General features: G+C 52.1%; 1 protein-coding gene and 1 pseudogene across 5 annotated transcripts in view; one reads left to right on the forward strand and one right to left on the reverse strand.

The window, feature by feature from the left end:
• Positions 1 to 12,720, reverse strand: part of Abr (ABR activator of RhoGEF and GTPase) — a 242,673-nt gene that overhangs the window by 27,744 nt on the left and 202,209 nt on the right. The window lies entirely within an intron of this gene.
• LOC123463382 lies at positions 662 to 12,603 on the forward strand (annotated as a pseudogene).

A 12,720-nucleotide genomic window follows, 5' to 3' on the forward strand; every position in this document is an offset into this window, starting at 1 on the left:
CAGCCCCCAGACCCAGCCCATCACTCGCTCCCCACCACCAGTCCTCCCCTGATGGCAATGATCCCCACTACTTGCACAAAGAAAGCTCACATAGCAGACAGTACTGAGGTGACCCTCAGCAAAGGGGCGGCCAGAATGTCCACGGGAGGCACTTGGGGTCAGGCCTCTGCTGAGCTCCTGGGAAGACAATGAAACCCACTGAGGCTGCCTGCCTGGTTTGATTCTATTCCTACTGGCATAGACTTAGGAAACAGCCAGGCTGAGGAGACAAACCCCCTTCTCTGGACACAGGGACAGAAACAGAGAAGGCAGCCAGAACTGGGGTGAAAGCCAGCATTCATCATCAAGTTCAAGACACTTAAAGCGTGCACACGAATACACACCTCATCCTCTGTCCTAGGATCCCACAGGAGCTGTGGTGCAGAGGCGCAGAGTGCCTAGCAACCCATAGCCCTGCTTAGCCCCTCCAGCCCACCATCACCCTCCCAGCCCTGCTAGCACCTTGTGGCGGAGCAGCTTGCTGCGCACCCGGCCCCAGAGCCGGGCACCTGTGTTGGGAGGCCGCTTGCTCCCTGGCTCCTCCAGCTGATCCAGACAGCAGCGCTCCAGAGGATCACACAGTGCCTTCGGGCTGCAGTCCGGCTGAGGCAGGATGTCAGTCATGCCGGCGGCCAGCCTGCAGGGCCAGCCCTCTCAGGGCAGGGGTGTGGAGAGGTGCTCGGGCAGTACTGGGAGAGCTTGCTGTGTGTGCAGAGCACTCACACCACACTGTTAGTGGGGCAGACGCTAAGCGTGTGGGGCTCGGGTTTCTTGGGTTTCTCCTCCCTCCGCGTCCTCCCTCCTCCTCCCCCTCCCTGGAGACTGCAGCCAGAGCGCACAGCAGTTTGGCTGCGCTCAACACCAGTGCCCAGTGCCTCTCCGCAACCACCAGCCTTCTCTTCTTTGCCTGACGTTCTAGAAGCAGGACACCGAGTGAGTATATCATGTCGCCAAAGGAAGTAACTCAGAAAGGGTACTGGAGCTGTGCCCTCCAAACACAACCAACTTCAGGTTTTAACTCTCGGCAAGCTGGCACTCCTCTTCACTGAACCCTGCCATCTCTCCTTCCAGCCCCTACTAAATAATGTTTGACAACCAGCTAGACACAAGCCAGTCCTGGCCTTCTAGAGTATTCAGTTAACTCCTTCACCACCAGGCTGCTCCCGGGTCTGAGGCATTAAAGAGTTTGGCGGCGGGGGGGGGGGGGCGGCGGGGGGGGGGCAAGGCAGATGGGGTCTGTGGGGCAATGGTTCTGGGCAAGTCCTACATAAAGAACTGGCCTCCCTGCAAAGGAGGCGCACTGCCTTGGATATTTACTGCTCTTACCCCCACACCCACTCCTCCCCCAACAGCAAGTTGGTGACAGGGCCAGACACCTGTGGACAGGTACTCCCATGCCTCCTCTTGAGACAAATACTCTCCTGGGCTTCAGCAGCCCCAACAAGCATCAGGACTTTGTGGCGCCTCTGCATTTCTTCGCAAAAGCAGAAGCAGCTCTGGTCACGGGCATCTGGCAGAAGATGCTTCTCCCATGGCTGCTTTCTTTATTTTTATTTTTATTTTTTTGTTTTTGTTTTTCAAGGCAAGGTCTAACTCTGGCCCAGGCTGACCTGGAATTCATTATGTAGTCTCAGGGTGGCTTTGAACTCAGAGACACACCTACCTCTGCCTCCCGAGTGCTGGGATTAAAGATGTGCGCTACCACACCTGGCCTCCATGCTTATAACCACAGACCTACATCTCAACAACGAAGGCTTTTTGGGGCAAGGAGTAGAGGATACCCAATGGCAGAGGAGCAACTGTGACACACTGGAAGACAGAGTTAGTAAAGCCATTGTTCTTGACCCATAAGCTAGTGAAGGCTGTATCTGAAGAGTGAGGTATCAGTCCAATCAATTTTCAAGCTCACTTTGTAAGGGAAGAGTATGGCACTTGGGGGCTAGAGAGATGGCTTAGCAATTAAAGGCATTTGTTTGCAAAGCCTGATGGCTCTGGTTTAATTCTGCAGTACCCATGTAAAGCCAGCGTTATCCCCTCCCTCCCTCCCCCCCTCTCTCAAATAAACAAATATTTAAAAAGAATATGGTACTCAAGATAAACACCTGAACTCTAGAGTCAAGTGTATACACCTTGCGTGTGCAGGACATCACACCCCTGCAAAGCTGGGCATGTACAGGAAAGTAACCAGTATCTTCACACTCCTGACCATGAGCCAAACCTCATGTTTCTAAATACCAACAATCCTTATGTGGCATGGTTCCTACTGTTCCCCTTTTAAGAGTTGTGAGAACTGGGGCTCGTGGAGGTGATGCTCTGGCCTGGGGTTATGCAGCTGCAGCAAGGGAGAGACAGAGATGTTCCTCCAAAGCCCCTGATGTTCATAGCCACGGCCTGCCTGAAATGTGGATGGTTCTTTGAATTCAGGGGAACAAAAACTGGGTCAGGCCATTTCTTGACTGATTAGGACAGAGGAACAGTCCTTGGAATTGTAAACCCTTGATGGTTCTTAACCAGTGAAGAGTTCTTAGGGTTTTCTGTTAGAGCCCTTGGCGCCTTGAGAGAAAAGGGCAGTTTTACTGCAAACCCAGCCAAGAACTGGCTAGAAGAGCTATTCTTTGAGTATTTATAGCATCATCCTAACCTCCCATACAGACTAACAGCCTCCTCTCAATCTTAGGAAGAATAATCACTCCTATTTCACATTTGAGCTGGGTGCGGTGGCACATGCCTTCCTTTAATCCCAGCACCTGGGAGGTTGAGGTAGGAGGATCAACATGAGTTCAAGACCAGCCTGGGATAGAGTGAGATGCTGCACCAAAGAAAAAAAAGGAGCCAGGTGTGGTGGCACACACCTTTAATCCCAGCACTTGGGAGGCAAATGTAGAAGGATTGCCATGAGTTCAAAGGCACCCTGAGACTACATAGTGAGTTCCAGGTCAGCCTCGGCTAGAGCGAGACCCTACCTTGAAAAACAAAACAAAACAAAAATCCATTTCACATTTAAGGACATCAAGAACACTGAGGAGCAAGTAGCATGCTTCAGGCCAGGAGGGCTGGGTGCGTCCAGAGGCTCTGTCCCCTCCCTAAAGGAATGACACATGGGAGTGCAGTTGGAGCACTGTGAGCTCCTGCAGGGTAGGGCCACATCTCTCAATGTCCTAGCAGGACAGCAGGGTAGCTCCACTTCTTCCAGGGCTCCACATGCACAGTGCAGATGGGTATGGGCCAGTGCACAGCTTGGCCAGCACCCCTGAGGAGGTGAGGGGACCAACAGAGGCAGGGACACACCTATGTGACCTGCCCAACTGAGGCCTGAGTTGCCCTTCCTGATCCATCCCTTACCCGGTGCCTCCACCCCCAGGAGGTCACACCTGCCACTAAGCCCATTTCTACCAGGAAGGGTTTGGCCCTCCCTCAGGGTGTACATCTTCATACCACTCATTTCACTTAAGAGGCAGCGGTGGAGGGCTTGGCTACATGCCTGACCCTGAGGAATCTCATGAGCCAGGACATCCTCTGACAAAGCCACCAGCTCAGGGGAGGGAGGGGATAGAACTTCTCTTCAACAGAAGGTAGAAATGCTTTTGCACCTAATACACATCACGTGAAGATGGATGAGGTATATCTTCTCTGTCCTAAAAAGCCCAAGGTTATATGATCAGGACAGCACAGACCAGGTGTCGTGAAAGGTGAGAGAAAGGAGAGACCATTTTTAGCCAGAGGGAATCAGGGAAAGACAGCTTTGTGCAGGAGATAGGGCTGATGCAGGGCACTTTGTATGTGTGGGAAAGCCACTGCCCCCTCCCCCCCCCGTGTGGCCCCAGCTTTGCTCAGCATCCCTTTAGCAAATGCACAATGGCCTGTTGTATAACAAGCTGGTAAGGTGCCATCCGAACTGCTTACCTCCTGCACCTGACGTGGATGTGTGGCTGGGATAAGGCACTGGCTGCTTAACTTCAGAACAGGCCCCTTGCTGGCTTCTCCCTAAGGTTCTCTTCCCTTTAGCTGGGTCACATGCCACAGAATGCAGTCTGGGGGAATGCTGTGCTGTTCCCCACCACTGGATATGTGGGAGAAGGGGGGGCAGGATAAATTCTGTTCCCAAAACCCTACACTTGTCTGTCTTAGAAACTGCAGGCTCAACACTTGTCTGGGTAAAGCAAGCTCTGATTGGATGAGCGATGGCCAACTGGTCTCCATGGTGACAAAGTGCCTTAGCAGATGGGTAGCCGAGTAGGGAGGCTCTTCCCTGGAGATGCTTAGCTCTCCCTTTCTCCCCATGGGCTAGGGCCTTCCTCTGGGGACAGCACAGACTTGCCTTCTCTTCCCCAAGCCTGACTCATTCATTACTGAAATCAGTGGTCTAGGAGAGGGGTGGTGGGCAGGCTATGCAAGACAAATGTCTCCACCAAGTTCTTCAAAAGCAGCAGTCTGAATTCTGGCATTAACAGCCAGCCATGGGCCCTCATTCTGCTAAAGGGCCAAGAGTCATGCTCGCCTGGCCACCCAGGAAGTCACCCCATCCCCTCCTCCTGTGTGTTCTCTGTGCATTCAGCTACACCTGGCAGAGCCCACCTCCCAGGACACGTAAGGGCCCCTGTGTCTGCATAAACAGAGCCTGGGTGGTAAGGCCCTCATGAACAGATGTCGCTGCCTTTGGAATTAAAAACATTCCTGGTGGCCTGTCCCAACTTCCCCCATCCCCTCCCCAGGCTCATGGCCAGAGGAAAGAGGGGCTTTCCCTATGGAAAAGTGGACAGGACTCCAGGCTATATGAAGGATGTGGGATAGGGATGGGAGAAATCTACCAACCAGCACGGCTATGATTGAGACAAAATCAGGTTAAAGAGGTCAGCAGTGGGCTGGAGAGAGAGATGGCTTAGCAGCTAAGGTGCTTGCCTGTGAAGCCTAAGGACCCAGGTTTGATTCTCCAGGTCCCACATAAGCCAGCTGCACATGGTGGTGCATTCATCTGGAGTCTGTTTTCAGTGGCTGGAGGCCCTCTCCCCGTCTTTGGTAGTTAAATAAAATCTTTTTTTTTTTTTTTAAGAGGTCAGCAGTGGCATTGCTTAGGGAAAAAAATGTTCAACAGGAATAATACTCAGCCTGAGATGTGTGACTGGAATGGTATGGACAGTCACAGTGCTGCTTGCTGACAGCCAGGGTGGGATAGTTTCCAGTCAAATCCTCTGGCCTGTGAGCTCAGGAGGAAGGTTTGTTCTCAGAACTTGCAGATGCATCTACTGTTTCTTCGGAGTGACCTCAATTTCTCCAGAACAACTTGATTTTCTCCTGCCCTAGACCAGAACCCCAATTCTTCATCCCTGTCCTTTAGCTCAAATGACTCTAAGCTAAGACTATTTCTCAGCAACCAGCTAAACCAAGGCTACCGGATCCTCTACTGGGGACTCAGGAATGATATGGGCCCTAAAAGTACGTTCCAAGAATCCCAGGTGCAAGATCTGGCAGCCCCAAGAGCCTGGGGTCTAGCTGGGGACGAGGACCAGAGATGTGGTGGGGTCCGCCGAGTGCTCCTCTGGGCCCCAGAAGAGTGCAGTGTGGTGTGAGACTGAAGAACAAAGCAGGAGGCAAGATGCTGGTGAAAGCAAGGAAAGCCAAGGCTGTGGGGCACAGAAAGGTGGCCTTGGAGTGACTCCTTTCCAAAGACAGGCACAAGAGCCCTGAAAGAATGAGGCCTGCGGAGAGGCCTTGCCAGCTGGGAGCAGGACAGTCCATCATAGGGAGAACAGTGGAGACTGGGAGAGGGACATGCTTCCCAACACTGACGGCTTTGTGAGGCATTCTTCACCTTTTACTCATCCTAGCCAAGCCATGCACTGAAGTCAGAGGCTTTCCCAAATTTCAGAAACCAAGATGTGTGCGTATGTCTACCACCCTATCCAGTAGGTCCTCAGTACAAGTTCAAGGCCTGTACTAGGTCCAAGATGGTGTGGGGTCTTGACTCAGGTGTCCCCCATAAACTTAGGTGTTCTGAATGTTGGGTTCCTGGCTGATGGGGATTTGGGAATTAACGCCTCTTGGAGGCAGTGTATTGTTGGGGGCAGGCTATGGGTGTTATAGCCAGCTTCCCCTTGCCAGAGTTTGGCATACTCTCCTGTTGCTGTTGTCCACCTTATGTGGGCCAGGGGATGATGTCCACCCTCTGCTCATGCCATCGTTTTCTCTGCCTGTCATGGAGCTTCCCCTTCAAGCCTTTAAGCCAAAATAACCCCCCCCCCCACAAGCTGCTCTTGGTTGGGTAATTTCTACCAGCAATGCAACCTGACTACAACAGATAGGAATCCCTTGCTCAAAGTCAGTGAGCAGCCAATGGTAGAGCCAAGCCCAAGAGCTACCTTTTCACTCACTCACTCACTCATTCATCATGACATGGATGCCCATTATGAGCTGGGCAGAGAAGCTATCTTCCAGATTATAAACTCAGCCAAGTAGGGCCCTGGCAACCCCATGATGATTTTAAGGAGCCACAGGAGAGCAATCAGAGCTCCCCGGGGGGTCTGAGCCCTGTATGCCAAACAGCCGTGTGTGGAGTTGCAGCAATCTGAGCTCTGAAACACCAGCTCTTTGTCCCTAAGTGGCACTGGTAGCTACAGACAGATACCTAACATAGGGTTGGAGATCAGGTTCCAGAACAGGTCCAAATTTAAAATGTGTGGTGTGTAAGAAAAGGAAGCAGTCAAAATGAAAAGCTACTTGCTCCCCAACCCACATCAAGTTTGCCCAAGATGACCTGCCTTTCCCCTGTCTTTCCAGAGGAACTGTGTTCCAAAGCACATGCTGGTCCTACGTAGCCCCCTCTACTCTGCCTGGCTACCTCAGGTTGCTGTACCCAGGGCGTGTGGTGGCTCTAGGTAGATACGAGGGGCTGAAATAGCCCAAGAGCTTGTCTGCTGTGGAAAGACTGTCCAGACAGCATGTCCTGGCACTTCTTAGTGTTTCTAATGGCACATTTAGTCACAAAAAGGGGTGGAAAATCCACTTGAGCCTTTGGGAACATCTTGAATGGAACCCACCCCAAAACAGAGCTGGCAGAATACTGACCCCTCCCCTACATGTCTAGCTACCTCTTCCTGACCCCAGAACATAAGGTGCAGCCAGGAGTATGTCCAGAAACCCTGGGCTGCTTGCCTGCTCTTCCTCACAGGAAGGAGGTGTGGCCGGGTATCCCAGTAGTGCCTGTGGGCAGGGAACCCCAGGAGATATGATTTGGTTAACTCAAGACCTCAACGGCTACACCGCAGAAAGGGATGAGTCTGAAAGTAGGTCGGGATAGGACTGTTGAGCCACCTGCTCCCTTCTCTCCTACTACTAAATCTCGTTCACCAAACCCTAAGCACAAAGTGACCAGAGGAAAAGCCTGGATCATGGGGCTGGAAAATGGCTTAATGGTTAAAGCATTTGACTGTGAAGCCTAAGGACCCAGGTTCGATTTGCCATTACCCACATAAGCCAGCTGCACAAGGGGGCACACATGTCTGGAGTTTGTTTGCAGTGGCTGGAGACCCTGGCATGCCCATTCTCTCTCTCTCTCATAATGAAAATTAAAAAAAGAAACTCCTGGATCAGGCCAGGAGTCTGGGCCCAGGCCTATCTGGTGCTTGGGAACATGGCAGCCACTTTTTCTGGCCTTGGTTTCAAAAACAGAGCCAAAGAGTCTTCAATAAATGTCTTTTCTTGGCTGAGGACTGTCTCCCACACCCTTTTCCTCAAATGCAATCTTCCGGCACAATATCCCTACTCACCACCCTTCCCAAATCAGATAGAAATGGAAGCAGTGGATTTGCCTGAATTGTGACGGGAGACCGATCCGCTTACATTTCCACTGTCCTCTATCCCTCACCTGTCTTGAGGGTACTGAAAATTTTTGCTCCAAGTCCCAAGCTCTGTGGGCAGAACCTAAAGCCCCAGGCAGGTCCTCTTTTCCAGAGTGGAAATTGTCCAGCGACTGTGTCTCAGTTGAAACTGTCTTGAGCAAAGCCAACAGTTCTCATGAGAACTGCTGTACCCTGTGACCACAGCTACTGGCTCTTGTTCTCCCTCACGGTGGGGGTGGTAGAGATTAGGGGCTTTTAAAGGAAACTTCCGGGTCTGGAACCCATTTCTTAGCTACATTTGTCTTCCACTGCACTGCTAATGTAGGTGCCTCCCGCTCCCCTCCCCTAGCTGTGGCCTTCCTATTAATAAGACAACACTTACCTCATCCAGTCATTCATGATGGTGCTTTCTGGGTCACCCTGGCTCTCAAGTCATTCTGGGACCTACCCCTAAAGCTAACAACACAGCTCAGCTCTCCTCTTCATGGGCATGAGCAGTCTGTACCCAGGCAGGCCCCTGTACCAGCCCACAGCATGCAGGCGCACCCAACAGCACACTGACTACACCCTCACTGTCAGGGTGAAGGCCAGGCTGGCTGTGAAGGGTCACTGTGAGTTCTGTGCACACTTCAGGTTTGGGGGAGCCAGCTGAACCCATCCTAAGGGGACCCTGCACTGGCAATTACAGGGAGCCTCAGCTGTAACTGAGGGAGTTCCCCAGAATTATTCTACAGGATCTTTTTCTCAAAGCTTTTCTGGGGGCGGGGGAAACACCTCAAGTGAAGATCTTTTGTTTTGATAACCAGGACAGTTCAGCCGCCGCACCTATAGGAAGCTGGGTGCTTACAGAGAACATGTATGCCTGCATTTTTCACCTCTGAAGGCTTCTAACATCCACCTAGACGCAGGCTGAAGAAGACGTGCTCTGGCACCCAAGGCCAGTCAGGTGGTATCAGATCTGGGCAAGGGCCCCCATCCGGGAGCTGAGTACCTTTCTCATGGTTTGCAAGAGCCTGGGTGTTCCCAGAGCCTCAAAGAAGCAGGGTATCAGGTCCTTTCTGGACTGACTTCTCAGTGTGCCTCAACCCTCAGAGATAGGCCTGTATGCCAAGGTAGAGCGCTCAGGAGGGATGAATGGAGGCTCAGCCTCCATCTTCTTCCTGTCGAATACTCCCTGTTTCCAGAATGTACTACTGGCAGTGTCCAGGCTCTCAAAATTAGGACCACCTGGGCAAATGGAAGCAGCTGAGCTGGAGTGTGGGTCACATGTTAAGAGAACCCCTGGAGAGTGAGGTAGACAGTCTCATAGGTCCCAATTCTTTTTTTTTTTTAGGTCCCAACTCTTAAAACAGACATTCTACCCACTCTCCATGAAACATTACGTCACCCAGACCTGACTTGAAGAGTGACAGAAGGGTGCTGGGCTAGGTTAAAAAAGAAAATGGGTCTCAGCTGCAGCTGGCGGGGCCCAGGCAGGACAATGTTCCCAGTCACCCAGGTCCTTGATGAGTCGGAAGTAAGGAGAACTGGTCCTGGTGCTTGGCCTTCCTGTCCCCATGTCCCTCCAAGATCAGCAAGAAGTGACTGTAGGCAAGGAAATCACCCCTCCTGAGGAAGCACTGAGTGTGGCAGGCAGCAGGAATACAAACCATGAACTCAAACAGAGGTGCCACCCCCCTCGACTTGCACATCTGGTGCAGGCTGGGGAAACCCCTGTGCTCTAGGCTGGGGATCCACTGGAGCTATAACATGTGCCAGGATGGACTTGGGGACAGGGGTGGCGGAATGAAAAGGGAAGACCACTGGTTTAGACTTCCCAACAGTGGCCCTCTAATCTGGTCAAAACACAGCTTCCCACAGGGAATAGGGGCTTGGCTGTGGTCAGTGTGGCCTATAAACAAGGGCCCGGAGGACAAATGGGACAAGGTGTCAAGGATTTACATTAATGGCCCTGACTTCTGCCCAGGGAGGAGCTCTAAAGTCACCTGGGCCAATGTCCCCAAACCAGGCTACTACAGCAATTGAGATGGCCCACATGGTCATTGGAAAGAGTCAAAAAGGACAACAGTCACCTCAGGAGCCTGGGGATGGGGACTGGTGGAGGAGCTTCTGACTCCTGCCCGCCTCATGCTCCCTCTAGGGCCCTCCCACTCTGCAGAGTAACTGAAACCAGAAGCCACTCTCCTCGCTGACAAAGGCCCCTTGTTCCGGGGCTCCTCGCTCACTCTGTTCTGGACCTGACCACATCAATCCCAGCTGCGATCTGTTCTAAGGGGAGACCAAGAGCTGCTCCACCGTGACCATGACCACTCTGAAGTCTTTCAACTAAGCTGGTCCGACCCCATCAGCTAAGAAAACAAAACACCCTACTGCAGCCACCACAGCTCACACATAGACCACTCGTAGGTGGCAGCCTCAGGAGAGGGGCCGCTTGAGAAGGGTACAGCTAGAACCCCCAAAGGAAGTAAGGAGCAGCTGAACAGGTCAGTTTGTCATCAAACACATACTGACAGTGCCAAGTCTCATGCCAAAGGCTTCCTCATCACAGCCCATTTTACAGGTAGGGAAACAGTGGTTCACAGAGGTCAAGTAACTCATCCTGTTCTCCCAACTAAATGAACAGAAGCTAGAGTTGAAGCATTGTACCTGTCTCGACTTGGTGTGAGGGTTCTGCTCTCTGGATCCTCAGCAGACAGCAACGAGTGAACAAATCAGCAAAGAGCATGGATGTGGGGCTGGAGAGAGGGCTCAGTGGTTAAAGGCACTTGCTTGCAAAGCCTGCTGATGTGTTTGATCTTTGCAAAGTGGACATGTACCTGTGATAGCAATGAGCCTGTGACAGTGGGAGGTAGAGCCAGGAGAATCAAAAGCTCACTGGCCAGCTAGTCTGACATTCCTTCTCAATGGTAAAAGATCTTGTCTCAAAGAAGGTAGAAGAACAGACATGTCAAGGGGGTCTTCTAAGCTTCTCACATACACTGTGGCATCCCCCCAACACACAAATAAATAACTCCTCCCACCCAGGTAGGGTTTAACTCTAGCCCAGACTGATCTGCTTTAGAACTCATTCTGTAACCTCAAGCTGGCCTTAAACTCATGGTGGCAATTCTCCTATCTCTGGAGTGCTGGGATTATGCCCAGCTAAATAAGTAATTTTAAGAAAAGGGAATGGGAAGCTGGGTGTGGTGGCGCATGTCTTTATAATCTCAGCACTCGGGAGGCAGAGGTAGAAGGATCGCCATGAGTTCAAGGCCACCCTGAGACTACAGAGTGAATTCCAGGTCAGCCTGGGCTAGAGTGAGACCCGACCTCAAAAAACCAACCCCCTCCCCCCAAAAGGCATGTGGACAGTCCAAGCAGCCCGTTGCAGACAACGTTCATCATTAGGTATGGGAGGGAGCGTGAGCACAGAGGTGTCACAGCTCCTGGCTAGAAGTGAGCATGGTTGGGCAGGAACCTACTGCTGAGCAGCTGGTCTGGAGTACTCTGTCAGCTACAAGCCCCCAGCCCAAAAGAGCACCCAGGAAATTTAGGAGCTGGGCAAGGAGGATGAAACCTTGTGCAAATACAAGGAGGCCTTGCTGGGCTGTGTCTCTGCTAACCCCAATGTCCCTAGTGTCGTTGTAAGCTGCCTGACCTTGGTATGCATTTCACTGGGACCCCTAGAGCTGGCCCTGACAAGTGATCTGGAAAGCTTCAGGAAGCAGTTGTCTGTGCTGAAGGAGGGTGTGGAATACTGGATAAAAATCTCTTTCCAGGTGAACAGAGAGATTGTGTCAGGTATGAAGCACACGTAGCACACGTACAAGAAAGGCATAAATATGGACACAACCTACAACACAGCGGGGAGCTATGGTTCCCAGGCCAAGAATGTGACGTCAAGTCCTGCTTCAAGGACAATGAGAAGACTGACCACTTGTCTTGGGAGTGGAGTCCCACCATCAAAAAGGAATGGAAGCCAGGTGTGGTGGTGCACTCCTTTAATCCCAGCACTCGGGAGGAAGAGGTAGGAGGATTGCCATGAGTTCGAGGCCACCTGGAGACTACATAGTGAATTACAGGTCAGCCTGGGCTAGAGTGAGACCTTACCTCAAAAAGGAATGGAAAGTTGGAGAAATGGCTTAGCAGTTAAAGCACTTGCCTGCGAAGCCTAAGGACCCATGTTCAATTCTCCAGGACCCACATAAGCCAGATGCATAAGGTGATGCAAACATACAAGGTGGCACATGTGTCTGGAATTTGACTGCAGTGGCTGGAGGCCCTGGTATGCCAATTCTCTCTCTTGCTCTTTCATTAAAAAATAAAAGGAATGGAAGGAGCTGGAGAGATGGCTTAGAGGTTAAGATGCTTGCAAACAAAGCCAAAGGACCCAGGGTTGGATTCCCCAGGACCCATGTAAGTCAGATGCACAAGGTGGTGCCTACGTCTGGAGTTCATATGCAGCGGCTAGAGGCCCTGGTATACCTTCACTCTCTCAAATAAATAAAGGACTAGAAAGACTGAGCCCCAGCTGGGAAGTGGGCAGGGCAACCATCATCACTCCTCCCTTGTCCACCCTGGGGCAGCTCTGCCTGTTCCTCTTGCCCTCCTGTCTGTAGGGCCCTGTGGTGTCTAGTGTCACACTGCTGCTCCTGCCTGTGCAGTGGGGGTGGTGCGTCCACTGCAGACCTCCACTGACTCTGTGTCCCTCCAGCTTTCCTCTGTTCTCCCTCCCTCAGGCTCTCACTAGGCCCTGGCTTCTGTAAGGGAGTGGAACACAGTCTGGGTTGCCCAGCCTACCTTTCTCTGTACCAGCTGAACTGGGCCATTCAGTTTGGGGCCCAGACCAGTGTCCTCCAGCCCACTG

This window comes from Jaculus jaculus, chromosome 9 (genome assembly GCF_020740685.1).
Source record: "Jaculus jaculus isolate mJacJac1 chromosome 9, mJacJac1.mat.Y.cur, whole genome shotgun sequence".
NCBI lineage: Eukaryota > Metazoa > Chordata > Mammalia > Rodentia > Dipodidae > Jaculus > Jaculus jaculus.